The sequence below is a fragment of the Schistocerca americana genome, chromosome X, assembly GCF_021461395.2.
Source record: "Schistocerca americana isolate TAMUIC-IGC-003095 chromosome X, iqSchAmer2.1, whole genome shotgun sequence".
Taxonomy (NCBI): Eukaryota; Metazoa; Arthropoda; class Insecta; order Orthoptera; family Acrididae; genus Schistocerca; species Schistocerca americana.
In genome coordinates, this window is record NC_060130.1 from 304,322,407 (window position 1) to 304,336,996 (window position 14,590).

At 35.7% G+C, this 14,590-nt stretch overlaps 1 protein-coding gene across 1 annotated transcript in view; it reads left to right on the forward strand.

The window, feature by feature from the left end:
- The window catches only part of LOC124555975, a 502,540-nt gene extending 493,628 nt beyond the window's left edge, over nt 1-8,912 (forward strand). The window contains exon 24 of the mRNA XM_047130021.1: nt 3,173-8,912. The gene's annotated coding sequence lies outside the window, so the exon portion shown is untranslated. The remainder of the gene's footprint in view (nt 1-3,172) is intronic.
- The last annotated feature ends 5,678 nt before the right edge of the window (nt 8,913-14,590 follow it).

Below are 14,590 nucleotides of genomic sequence, written 5' to 3' on the forward strand. Positions count from 1 at the left end.
TATCTGACGTTTTTTTCCACGGCTGTAACTGTGCTGCAAAATGGACTATGCCTGTCAGTATAGACTATCCGTTTGCCTTCCATGCATCCACACTTCAATAGCTGAGAGCACACTCCAGGCATTTGTTAAGTCATGCATTTACAAATAGTTTTTTGGACCAGAACACAACTGCAGGTGAGAAGTGAGGGTAGAGACTGAACTTCTAGCATTTGTGGCGTCTTACATTGACACACACGGTGTTTGTGCATGCCTGTACTGTATGTAGCAAAAGCATTGGAAAAGTTGTCCATGTAAATGGGGCAAATCTCGTATTAATTGTCAGCATTCACATTCACTCCATTGGTAAAGGATTCGAGCAGGATCATGTCCTCAAGGACTCAGTAAATGAATTACTAGAATTTTTTAAAGGATGGAGATGATGTGAATTTTTCTGTCAGTGGGGATGTGATTATACTCCCCACCCATGGTTTATTTGTCTCTAGCATCTCACGATACTCCAATGTTCCGTAACTGGTAACACTTCTTGTTCATAAAATGTCATGAAGCGCAAAAGGCAAAAATCGTGAACTATTGTCTCTATAAGTGGCTTTTATTGTTGGAACATCTCTTTCAGTAGTAAATTAAAATTTATGTTAAGTTCCCAGCATTATTGCTATGGCAAATGTGATGGTGTTCCTGATTTGGAGTGACAGTAGCGCACAGATTCTCATCTCTATTGGATGTGCTTGACTGATTATGTTGTCGTCTATCATACACCTCTGTCCTGCTGTTATCAGACTCTGTGCACTAAACTGACATCTCTTACTATGAAGCAACATTATCATTATGCAATTTAACAAGCGGAAAATAGTTTTCTGCTGATAAATCAGTCTTTAGAAGCAAAAAATTTTGTGCACTACACGTTTACGTATTTAATTGTAATTACGGGTATGTGTGTGTCCTGTGTGTAATACATGCCATCTGTCAGCTGTGTGCTTGGGCAGGGGTTGTATACTGTGAACCATGTAAGAATTTGATAGCTATGAGAACTCTTTTTATTTTTTCTGAAACATTCTTACACATGCTTGAAAAGTGTTTGATTAAATTTCTCAACCGAAAACACATCTGCGAAGTCAAAATAAAACACACACACTTTATAACGTGGAAAGAAATAGTAATTGAATTTGAAGTCATTAAGTTAGAGAGCACATAAATATTGCGCAATGAAATGAGTAAATGTTACATTGAAAAACAGTTTCTCTCTCTCTCTCTCTCTCTCTCTCTCTCTCTCTCTCTCTCTCTCTCTCTCTCACCCCCTCCTCATTTTTGTTTTAAACTCACTATGACAGATCTCCAAGTTTCCTTTTGTGATTAATTTCTTTTGTCTATTGTTCTATTTCATAAGAATTTCAATATTTTCACTGTGCTATGTAACCACTGTTGTTAAATGACAGAAATGCTGTGATGTACCATGCTATAGTGTGAGCAGAACACATCAGAAGCATTTTCATTTTGACAGTTGGGAGGTGATGGAAGGGTTCAACGAGAGGGTAGTATTACCTCTGCAGTTGATGTGACAGTTCAGTGCCAATCTTTTTGGCAGTTTGTTTTGCTGGCCCCGTGGGTAGCTTGCAGCATTTGGTGTTTGGCATTTGATGTGCTGACTACCGAGGGAGAGGCTGGTTGCTGGGACAGAGCCTGCCACAGACCTCATCGCCGCTGGTGCTGCAGTACATGAGTGATATTCAGCTTGTGCACCCAAGAGTGACAGTTTACCTTGGTTTTCATATCCCTTCTTATTTTTTGTCATGGCTATCAATTTTGGAAATTAAATTAAAGTTGATAGTTTCTCACTGGTTGAAACTCTTTTACTGTTTAATGCACCATAAGCCAAAATATTACTATGTCTTGGATTTGCGTGCCACCCGTGGGCTAGAGACGTTGAGGTGTTTTGGATTGGTTTGATTAAAGAGGGTACAATTTATGTAACTCTTAAGGGGTATGACTGTTGTTTTACCTGATAACATAAGTGATATATATTTGATTTAGTTGTTGCAAGTTCGAGTTTTTATTTTCATTTTGCAAAACATTGCCTTCATGGCAAATGTATGTAGGTCTTTCTGTTCTTGTGTTTTCTGTATTATATATGAATGATGTATCTGTCTTTTTAACTATGAGCTTAGATTTCGTTGACTAGTTAATCATTTCTTCATTCCTAATTGTTCTATTCCAAAAATTACCAAGTATGATACGTAATGAATACATGATCATTTAGTTGTACTGTGAGAATGAAACTTCTCACATTTGAATAATACAATTGTATTTACACAGTTGCAAAACTAGAATGATATGCTAGCACTCTTGTCGCCACTGTCAGAATATCCAATATGTGGTTGAATAGAGCATAAAAATGTAAATAGTAGCATTGTCTCAAGTATTCACAAATGATCTATGTGCACATTTTCCATTGGGTTTGTACATTTGTAACGGTCAGACGCATATTAATTTACTATCAAATCATTGCATTCAGCATTAGTCTGATTAGGCAAAACATTTTGACAAACATTTGGGCATACTCCCACCTGCCCCTCCCCCCCCCCCCCCCTTCCCATCTCACCCCACCCACCCAATTGAATGAAATTTAAATAAAGTAAATGGAGAGATTTGAAGCAAAGACCTTATCATTGTAATTTTTTCCCAACTCTTTTTTCCTATTTTGTCTGTCATCGTATCTTCCTTTATTTCCTTTCCAGTAGACAGTCCTGAGGATTAAATATCATCTTCAGTCTTGCACCATCAGTTATGATGACTCAGCTTATAATTATGTCGGGCAGCTTACTTGTTGGAAATGTTTTGTGAACAAGGAAATTAGAGTGTAAATTACAGAGGAATACAACTGAATTGAAGATCAGATTATCTCAGTTGCACAATTAATGAAACTAATGTTCGACAAAGTGTGTAAAATTATTTAGTACCCATTGTTTGGCAGTAACACCTATTTGATTTATCTTGTGATTTGGTTTCACACTTAATAAGCAGAAGTTAATTTTTGGAATGAAATAATTTCATTCTTGTTGATTACTCTGGAACTACTGACCACGACTAACTAATTTAAAAGGACTTTTTCTAAATTTTGTTAATAATTCATGTAATATTTTACTTTTTATTTACTCATGCACTTATTTATTTACAGATTGCAATGAAGTTAAAAATGTCAAGCCTGGAGCTGATTGATTGGGATATGGTGGATTACACAGTGATGTAGAGTGTGGGACTTTGGAAATTTGTTGAGTATAGTGTGTATAACAAAAAACGTTAGTGATGGCATCAAACATTGCTGCTAAGAATCATGTAATTTTCTATTTTTCATCCCCATTATCATTTGATAGCTAAAATCCTCTCTGAAGGAATGAAGCAAACCCCACCGAAATATGTGAAATAATTTCTATTTGATGTTCACCAGATTTTATGTTATTTGGTCTTTCTTCACTATCTGATGATACCTGTTAGTAGAAGCAAAGCAAGTAAATAAAAATGGTATAGACTGAGAGCAGCTAACAGTTCAGCAGAATCTTGTGGTTGGTGCATGATTGTGACTGCAAAAAACTGTGAAATAGTACAAACATTTTAGTGAATCTTTTGTACAAATTATTATTATAAGAGCAAATGTGAAAAAAAAATAATGTCCTGACAGTGGGTACCGAACACTTTGAATAGCTTGCAAGTTAAAAAGAGAAAGCTGTATTGTATTGTATAAATGTGTAATATTTTATGTAATTATGAGAGATGATTCATGCTGGACAGGTCTTGGGAAAAGCTGTAAATGTAATCTCTTAGTAAACAGACATTTCAAGGTGGCAACTGGTATGCGAATTATCACAGATACGAAGTGTGTGTGTGACTCTTTATGACTAATGTTAATGCTATCTTTTTGCCAGAACTCATTGCTTCATTTAGCTTTCAGAACTACTTAGGCAACAAGTTGACAAATTCTTGCTCTTCAAGCAGATACACAAAACTAAAATTCTGTGCAATTAATATGATGGTAAGATGAATATTGGTAAAAAGTTTGGAATGTATTAATACAACAAATGAAAAAATATTTGTAATTAAAGACAACCAGAGATTTGTAGTAGGGGTGCTAATACTTCAGAAAACATTGTTTCTGAATAAACAAAATATCTGTGTTACCAGACTCATCGAAGTCTGGTCTGTAATATACAAAATACCTGTATTACCAGTCTCATCAAAATCTGGGCTGTAAACCAGATCTAAAAATGATGATTCATTCCCGATTGATCTGGCTCATTTGTTGTGGGAAGTGTGAAATTTTCAAATTAACCTATTTATTAATTTGCTGCACTTATTGCTCTTGAAATCCTAAATTTATGCCATATGTGTCCATTTTGGATGAAAGTGTTCACAAAATCAGTCGTAATGACAGTTCTTCTACAGATACATTCAGATAGCCCAGATCTAGCAAAATATGCTGTGTCAACTGTGGTGTTATGAACGAACATTTAGTCAATTGGATCTTATAAGTGTGGTGTATTTATTTAAACCTCCACTGCTGAATGTTATTTAAATTAAGGAAATGTATGTACAAAAACAAAACGAAATACTTCAGTACAGTTATGTATAAATCAGTATAGAAATAAAAAGTGTGTGGCATAGCATATTAGCACTTCTCGATTGTGATTACTCCCCCTTCTCTTTTTCTCTCTACATTCAGTGCACTATAAAATTTGTTGAAAGAACACTTTCCCTTTTTTACTGTTATTTTTAATGTGTAATTGACTGTGATTTACAAAATAGTGTAGAAATTGGACACTGTCTTATGATTTGGCTATGCACATCATTTACAGCAGGAATCTGGTGAAGAATTTTGTGCAGTGATTTATCAACATTGTATCAGTACAGTCAGGCTACTAGAAACAATACCATCTAGAGCATTAAAAAGAATTTGAAATAAAGAATGCAATGATTACTGACAGCTAAGCCCAGATGTCCCATGTTGTTGTTTCCCTTTTTCTGCTTTGTCTTTGCTTCCTAAAATAATAATTATGTGTCATTATGTTTGTTAATACTTGTCACTGCTTCCAAATCTTTCACACAACCTTCATTTTTTGTGCTCCAAATTTGGTTACTCTGATATCTTAATTTTTCATCACCACTACCATCATGAATATTGTAATCTTTATTATATACACTTATATTTTTATTCTACTCATTTCTTAATTATCTTTTCCTCCACTTCATTACATCTCACTGCTCATATCTCATCAGCAAGTTCACAGTTATTCAATCTGATATTGTATTATCAGTGTTCCTTTCATTTTACTCATTTCCTCTGCTGCATCTCCTGAGAGCTTTTCTTCTTTATCTGTATTTCTCAGTTACCTGCCACCACTTTCTTACCTTCAGACAACACTTAACCTGCATCTGTGGAAGTGGGACACTTTGGTTCTGAAAGCACGTAGTTGAGTGAGTATTTAAAAGTGTATCAGTCAGCCAGGACCTTTGGATTGTATTTCGTATGTACAGCTATTTTGACATGCTGTTGTTGTTAGTATTTTTAGACCTTCATACTTTACATTCTTGTTCATATTGTATTAATATGCTGCCAGTTTTGTTGTAGTTTGAATTGATGTGGCATATTTCCATTTGGATATCAGTTCACAGTTTATATCTTGTTACTGAAGAACACCTTTCTGCCTTTTACGAAAGATCATTACATATAAAAGCAGTGGAGGGTGTAATGCAGAACAGAATGAATAGCTGAAAACTAGAAATTTTGTAAAACTATTTGATGTCACAAAGGAGTAGGCAATTATCTAGAAATTTTCTGTGGTGCAAATATTAAGTTAATTATACATTTAAGGTGTTTGTAAATTCATTTGTGAATAAAAGCTACAAGGCATAGAGATTCTGGTTATAGATTAATGTACTAAATGGAAGATGTTTGTTGTAAAAATTCTCATGTCCAGTTAAACAATACCATGGCAGATATAAATGTAACTGAAAAGTGCAAGAGTCTAAGTATGCAAGAGTCTAAGTATGGAAGGAATATGTTTAAGTATTATTAGATATCTAAGTGCATTTAATGGACATTTACTGAAATAGTATTTAAATTTTTTACCCTATTTGTTATGCCCATATGTGTATGGACAGTGTGTGTGTTTGTTTTGTTTTGTGTGTGTGTGAGTGTGAGAGGGAGAGAGAGAGAGAGAATGTGGCTGAAGGTAAATTATGAAAACTATCCTGTGTTCTTAGACTATAGATTACAGTCATATCATGGAAAACAGAGGATTTATTGGATTGATATGAAATACTGTAGCATCTATTGCTTCACTGGGAAGATATTTTAAGACAAGAAATGTTTATATATGATATTACATTGATAAAATGCCAAAGACGAGAACAGTCATGCAATATAAGCTACCTTTTCCTTTTTCCTGCAGTATGTCCCTCCTAAGAGCTGTGTGGTGTCATTTTCCTTATTTGCAGTTTAATTTCTGTTATGTCTAAGTTTGTTCACCCAGAAACATCGATTTTGACAGAAAATGTGAGTTAGTTTATCATTATACACAAAGAGTTGTCCAAATTGATAGCAGATTTGCTGTATCACTAGAGCAACCTTGGATTAATGTTGTACAATGTTAACTATAAAGGTATTTATTGGTAGTGATCACAAAACAAGGAGAAACATTTGCGTTTCCAGCAGCAACTGCATAAGACAGCTGTGCTGCACCATGCTGAGTTTGCAGTCCCATTACGCCACTGAGCTGTGCCATGGTGTCAGCAGCTGAATTCTTGTGATGCTGCAGAAGCTTATTGTTCTTCTGTTTTGTTGACTTCCATCATACATTCGTTAACTGAATATAGCTCCAGACCAATTTGAGGTTACTGTATAATTTGGACACTTAATGGTGCAGTGCAGACGACAAATGGTGCAGTGCAGACGACAATTGTTATAAAGGAAACGGAAATCAAATTTTGCGTTACCACTTGCATCACATGAAATACCTGATTAACAAGTTTTGTTTGGGCTGTTCCACTTACAACACAAAACAATTTGAAAATACGTTCAGAAATGGCAGAGAGGAGTGTGCTGACATTTTCGTTAGGGACATGCAGCATAAAGCTGTCAGAGTCTTGATTAGTTCCTTGCATGACACACCAAGATGTGTTTTATTCTGAGATTTTTGTGGAAGTTGTGTGTTTAAAATAAGTGTTCTGTGTTTTATTACTTTATTTTCATTGAACTGTTGATTATAAACAAAAGTACTTGATTACCATTGATAACTAAATATGTCAGCATATTTGAAGCACTCTCCTTCTGCATTACTGCACTGTCGATGTCTGTGGATGCACTGAGGAACTCATATAAAATGATAGAACCTTCTTTGACAAGCAAAAGGTTTCCTGCTCACTTGCAGTTTCACACACTGTTGCCCACTTATGTGATGATGATTGAGAGATCTGAATCCTTGCTCCACTTAAACACTTCATGTTGGTTTTGTGGATGTAATGTAACACATATTGAAGCTGACCAACACTCTCAATGAAGTAAGAATCATACAAGTTTCACTGCAAATTTCTTAAATTTTAAGTATGAAAGACTAATATATGACTTTATGCTGCAAGATCCAGACCTTGATCGTTTCCTATGTTGTCAGCGCTGTTTTCTTCTATTGGTTCTCACTGGGTGAAATAGCTCCTTTGTATGCAAAATGCATAACACATATATGAACAAAAGCTGCCCTTTGTTACACTGTGACCACTCTCCTTTCCTCCTTTGTGAATGCCAAATCCATGTTCTACATGGGTACACATTTTATTCAAAGCTTTCGTTGCTAAAATTGTGTTCAAAGCAAAATGTTGTAGGTTTATTGCTTCTTATTGCTGTTTATTCTTAATTATTTCCCAGGACACGCTCAAGATCTCTTCAAATGCTGGGTAGTGTTAGTGCAGTGGAACTTATTACATTTTTTGAGACAAAGGTCTCCACGGCAGTAAAACAGTATCCTGAACTATCTGACAAACTGCAGACAGTAACCAAAGATACACAGAACAAAAGAAATTACAACCTTAACAATAGCTGTGATTCCTGCTTAGGATTATCAGTTTACAAGACGAAATAAAATTGGTATTGTTTTTAATAATCAGTTTATTTTAGTTTATTAATGTGAAAAATGCCATTCAGTCAAGATATGAGGAAAAGTTAATGTTTCATAGTTTGCAGATTATGCCACAGGAGAAATTAGTATTCATTGCCTGGGTTGCATTTGAAAACATTTGATCTATATGCGGTTTGCTCTCTTCTTTGGCACAAGATTAATGATATTTGACTATACATTCAAGGCACGTTAGTTAATTGTTGAATGAATTCTGTTTGTATTTCCATCCCAGATTTGTTTGTTACTTTGCAAAATGATTTATGAATCAAAATATAGTTCACACACTACTTTCTCATTTAATGAATCAGCTGTATAATGTTGTTACTGAATGTTGTATATCATCTGACAGTTGGTAACATACTGTGTGGACTTCATTTCACTGCTCTCTGAAAAGGACTTTGTTAAGCTATGTATAAGCACTTCGACTGCTTTTCTTTTTTTGAAGATTCATAATTTGATGTTCATTTGAGCTGTATAACTGTAATGTATATTCCACTGGACTTTCATAATTTACAAACCTGTGTGTTCACATGATGATAGAATGAAATTTTAATTGTTTAAGTATTTGTTTGTGAAGATAATTCCATTAATTACTCCTAAAATGTATATAATGTAGGTAGCTCACTGTAATCTTTGTTTAGTCATAGAAAAACCTGAAATATAGCTATCTGCACTTATCTGTCTGTTAATTTTGTCTGTGCATTCCTCCTAGATGTATTATTATGGTACAGAAACAAAATAAAGTTTATATGCTAGAAATCCTACTATAACTCATATTTTCTGTGTATATGATGACAAAGGAAGTTATACATGTGGTGAGTGTGTGTGGTGGGGGAGGGAATATCACTCAGAGATATTTTTGTTCTGCTGTGAGAAAACAGCTGAACTGATATTTACAAACCTGGCAATGGTGTTCTCTCGTTTCAGAGTTGATACTTCGAAATTACTGTTTGAGATGCGTAGGTGCAAAAGCCCCAGTTTATAACATGATTTAGTTGTGCCAAAGAATATATTACTGTAACATCATGCTTTTCTTTAGTCATCCCATGACACCAGAATTCCGTATAAGAGATTTATATTATTGCTTGTGCACTTTTGTCAGCATATCCCATAAGAAATACTTTGAAAAGCAATGAAAGCTAATGCATAATTGAAGAAACATTTATGTGATATTTTGAATGTGAATTTTGCTTTCCAGTTGTAGAAGTGTCGAAATACTGGTAAGACAAAAAAAATTCATCTTCCTAAAATGACTAAATAGTTAAATTTCTGTTAAGGTGGCTCAGGTGAAGGTAGACGTCATTATAAAAATAGAGTAAGAAGTGATATTTCGCATCTATAAACGCAGATACTGAGTGTTTCACCATGAACTCATTTAGTAAGTAGCTGGTGCCTGTATCATGTTAGTGCAACTGTAATGTTGAAGATCATACAGTAAAAGGTAGATATAATATGGTTGTCTGGGGGAGGGGGGGCGGATACGCTGTACCCTCACACTGTAGTGTAACTGCAGTATATTGTGTGTGGCACATTTAAAGTTTGGATAATGACAAATGACACATTTAAAGTTTGGAAGAGTAATAATGCAATGTTATATGTACTGTATTTTGTACAGTATTTAATTTTAAAGAATATTAGAAGTGAAACATTAAAAAAATGCCAAATACAGTGATCAAATAAACTCAGTCAAACAGTAACCAAACAATAGTACTACAGTAGATCCAAATGAAATACTGTACTTCACTATAGTATGTAAAATACACTTCAAAGTACATAACTATGTGCAAAACTGTCTACAAGCTACTGCAGGTTCATTCTTCTACTACTTAAAAGAAGTCAGTTATTTTTGGCGGCTCATTTCACTTTTTTTTTTTTTTTTTTTCATCAGTTGTAACAACTGAATATGATTTGCTTCACTCTGTCATCAACCACTTCATCATTCTCATTTCATAGAGCATCAATAATTTTTTGGTCTCCCTGATTCTGAAATGGATTCCTCTTTGTCAGTGATTGCAGAATGGTTCAAGTCTTCGAGATCACTGTACTGCAGGACATAATGCACTACTGTTGAAACCTGCATCACTACATTCCTTGCCAGTTGCATTTTCTTCAATGGTACACTTTTTTCAGCAATTCCTAATACTAGTCACGCCAGCTCTGTTGAATATGCAACAGTCTCAGATAAGGAGATAAAAATGGTATTGAAATCTGTAATTTACTATTGAAGTGAGCAGTTCATGGCAATAATAAGCCTTAAATGCTCTCCAATGGGCAAATTAATGCCATCGTGAAAAAAAAATTTTCACTTTTCTGTCTTCTGGCTGAAGCATATCAGTGATCAAGGATTCCATGAGCTGCTTCCGTCAGCTTAAGTGATCACTGATGCTTCCTCACTAACAGAACAAAATCTACTTGAAACCAGTTTAAGAAGCTGCCACATGTCATCAAAGCATTCTTTGACTGCATGTAAGTGATCATTAATGAACACATGTTTATACGCTGAAAACATTCTGGGCTTTTACTTTTACCTATACGAAGAGGTTTCAGTTTATGACTGCTCCATTTATTTGGAGGAAAGAGGAGGGTAATTTCTCCTTATTCATTTTGAAACCCATCCTATTTCCTGGATGTTTTACAGCAAGAGTTCTGGTTGTGAGAAGTTGAAAATGAATTGCCATTTCATCTCAACTATCCACTTGATCATCATTTAAATTTTCATCTAGTAATAATTTGTGTAGAATCCTAGGAAAGCATGAAGCACATTGACCATCTGAAGACCTTTCGTCTCTTTCTATGCTGGCTAATCCCATGGTGTCATTGCCACTATGAAAACCATTCGTCGGAGGCAATGAAGTCTTTCTGCTGTGTAAATCAAAGTGAAATTTTGCAGCTTGGGCTTTAAAGGTTGGACCACCAAAAGGTGGCACAGCTTCAATTTGCTTTACTAAAAATCGTCTATAAAGACATTTGTCAAATTCACTATTTTTCTTAGTTTCATCCTTTTTCTGTCCACTCCCCCTTACAAAGCTTCTAAATTTTTTCTTGTCTCTCATTCATCCCTGAGTGTTCCTTCAGTTATATAACACTCACATGCTGAAAATGTTTTTGTGTCACTATTCCTCAGATGATCAGTAATTTTATCACAAATAGAATACATTTTTTGCTTCAGCAATGTTGTAACAAGCATACAGAAATCTGTAGACTATGTGAATCAGCCATGATGCGCATTACAGTAGCACTCATTTTATTGTCAAGCATTTTTACACAATAACTTCATTGACTACACCAAATTGTTAACTGTGAGACAAGTATTTGGGTTTCTGTCCACCGACAATCCCAATATAATGATAAGACAAACTCAGTTTGAGTTTGGTTATCCCAATCCCTTTTGATTATTCTTTTCAAGGCTCAAAGATTAGTGGGGTAAATGGTACCATACAAATGTTACCTCCAAACTGTAATAAAATTTTACACTGTGTTATATCTGAATCTCCGGTATTTCAGACGGCAGTGTATTGAGCTATTACTGTATTTTATGTTTTGTTTGAACATTATGGCCCAAAATACTCAGTGCTGTCGACAACGTGATTCTATTTGTATATTTTTTTTTTGTAATGTGGAGATATTTCAAACAACTACCTCAATTAGCATTTCCTTCAGAAACAAATTCAGTGTAGATGCCTAGAACATGGAACAGTGCATGCTGACATCTGCCTAAGACATCACTGGACATGCATGTAGTTAGCAAACTGCTCTCCCAGTAGTGAATGTCGGCTTTCAAAACCAGACCCTGCTTCTCACCAAAATAGCTCAGACGTCTGTACAGTGGCAAGCGGCTGATACTAGTCCTCCCACTGAGGAAAACTATGACAGTGCTGAGGATTGTCAAGTGGCTTATTTGTGGTGGTCAGATGTTCACATTGACCTCTAACTATTGGAAAGAGGCTTACCTGCAGAATTAATGTACACTTATTTCCATAAACTAAAGAAAACTAAAAAAAAAAAAAAATCTTTCGTTGAGTAGGTATTTGTTTGCAAGTCAAACTGTGTGCACGCATACATTGACCAGATTAAATTATCGCACTGCTTTGGTTAAGGGCATGCATAAACATTGAGGATGTCATCTGCACTGTCACAGTTACATATGATAATGCATGGAGATCTGCAAGTTCATACAAAGATAAACCACCCCACACACGTAAAGACAGTGCCTCAACTGAAGACAGTTTCTGGATTTGGAAGTTTAATGGATGATAATAGGTTCAGGCTTATAGCCAAAGAGGAAAGGGGTGGGGGTGCTGTTTTAATCCTTGGAGTGCATAGTTGAAATATCAATCATGTTTTAAGTTCCAAGACATCGAGAGATGGGGAAATCTCTCTGTGCGCGGGGGCGCGGGTGCACTCCTGAAATCACTTGACAAGGCAGTTCTTCAACTGGCAGTGCCGGTGAGATACATTTTCCATTGGTTGGTTCAGTGTGAAAATTCTTGGATTTTTTCAGGAATCACGGTGGCTTATCTTCCTGTTTGCTCCTTTGATTTCAGGTGGATGATAATAGATCAGGATTTATCTCCCATAACAAGTATGCCTAGGCATTATTACTTTTACAATGGAAACTGCACAAAGTTCTTTACATGTAGCAAATATGGTCTTTTAGCTGTGCAGTCTAATAATCTGCCACCCATCTTGCAAACATTGCATGGACCCGCTTGGCATCATGAAGAGTAAGATGTATTTAACTGACACTACATCCCATATCTGATGTTTACAGCAATATGTTGATTAACATTCTCTTCTACTGCTGCAATGTTTTCTAACATCAATATTCAAAATGAGTGCTTGTTGTAGAGGTACTGCCATTTGTTAACTTACCTTACCACCCACACAACAGCTGAAATGACTGGTACTGCTCAACATCGTACTAAGAAATCTTCACTATTCAGAAACCGTACAACAGACACTAAGGTATGTGTTTGAATATACTTTTATAAGTACGTAGGATTTCGTGTTGCATTATAGTAGTAGGATGAGACCTTACAAAGTAAGCTGTAGGTTTAGAAAATTATAGGTGCATAGTTTTCAGATGCAGAATACCTCACATGTATGCATTTGAATATTCGATAATGTTAAATCTCAAACTGAAACTATAATGTGATTGAAACTAAATGCCATTAAGCTTTTTCTTCCAATGAATGCTCTCAATGTCTACCACTGCCACTGTGCCGTAACAGAGTTCATTAGTGGGATGTGTATGTTTAATCTGTTATTGAACACTTCTGGCAGTTCACTTAATTATCACCAGTCACAGCACATGTTGGCAGTCAGGTCCCTGTTATTCCAGTTTCAACAGAGGTGCAGCTGGAAACTGATGTGGCATTTTTGTAGGGCCACATGATAAATGCAAATGACATGTAGTTTTAATAAAGTGGAGAAATGTACACTACATCATCAAAAGTTTCTGAGCACCTATGGGTGGATATTAATATGGGGTATGCCCACCCTTTACCTTCATGATGTCTTGAACTCTGTTGGGGACGCTTTCAATGAGGTACCTGAATGTCTGTACAGGTCTCTTCCTTAAGGACCAAAACAAGAGAAGGTGGTGAGTTTTTTTATTTGTTTGTTTGTTTAATTTGTTTATTCTTCATAATTACAGCCTATCATCTGAAAAGCTAAAATAAGCCATACAAATCACATTTCCTTGAATAATAATAAATTATGTATTAACTATTTATTTCTGTTACTCAATTTTTAAAATACAACAACAACAACAACAACTACTACTACTACTACTAATACTACAACTACTACAAAACTACAATAAAACCCTTAACCAGTTGTCCAACTACTAATACTTCCATAAGCACTACAAAATCTGTTCTCTGTTTGTTCATTCATTTTGGTCAGTAGATGGTTGTTTCCACTACTGGATCCGCCCTAATAATACCCTGATCAACAAGCATAGTCTGCTGTATTCCTTGGGCATCAGGCAGCACATCAGCAGTGTCCCCACTATAGCAAGAAATTCCAGCCATCACTGTTACATCTTAAAGTTTGCACTTCCAGGATCACTTGCACCAATGCAATGTAGATTCTTGGAACACTATTTAATTTGGTAGTCTCTGATCTCAGTTATCTTCTCACCACCTGTAGAGTATGTTGCCTATTCTGGATGGCGGCATGCTGAGTTATGGTTTAATGCCTTGTGAAGTCTTCTTTGGCCTTCCTGGATACTGTGGCTGCAGTATTGGCCAAGATGCTCCAGGTCGACTTGCTCCTTAGTGCTGCTTCGGGATGCATCATCCTTAACACCTGACGTCCATCACCCGCCGTATCTTCATAGTGCGCGCAGTCCCACAGTGTGTGTCCTGGTGTGCCCACACTGCTGCAGGCACAGATATCATTCATCTGCCTTCTGATTTTGAATAGAT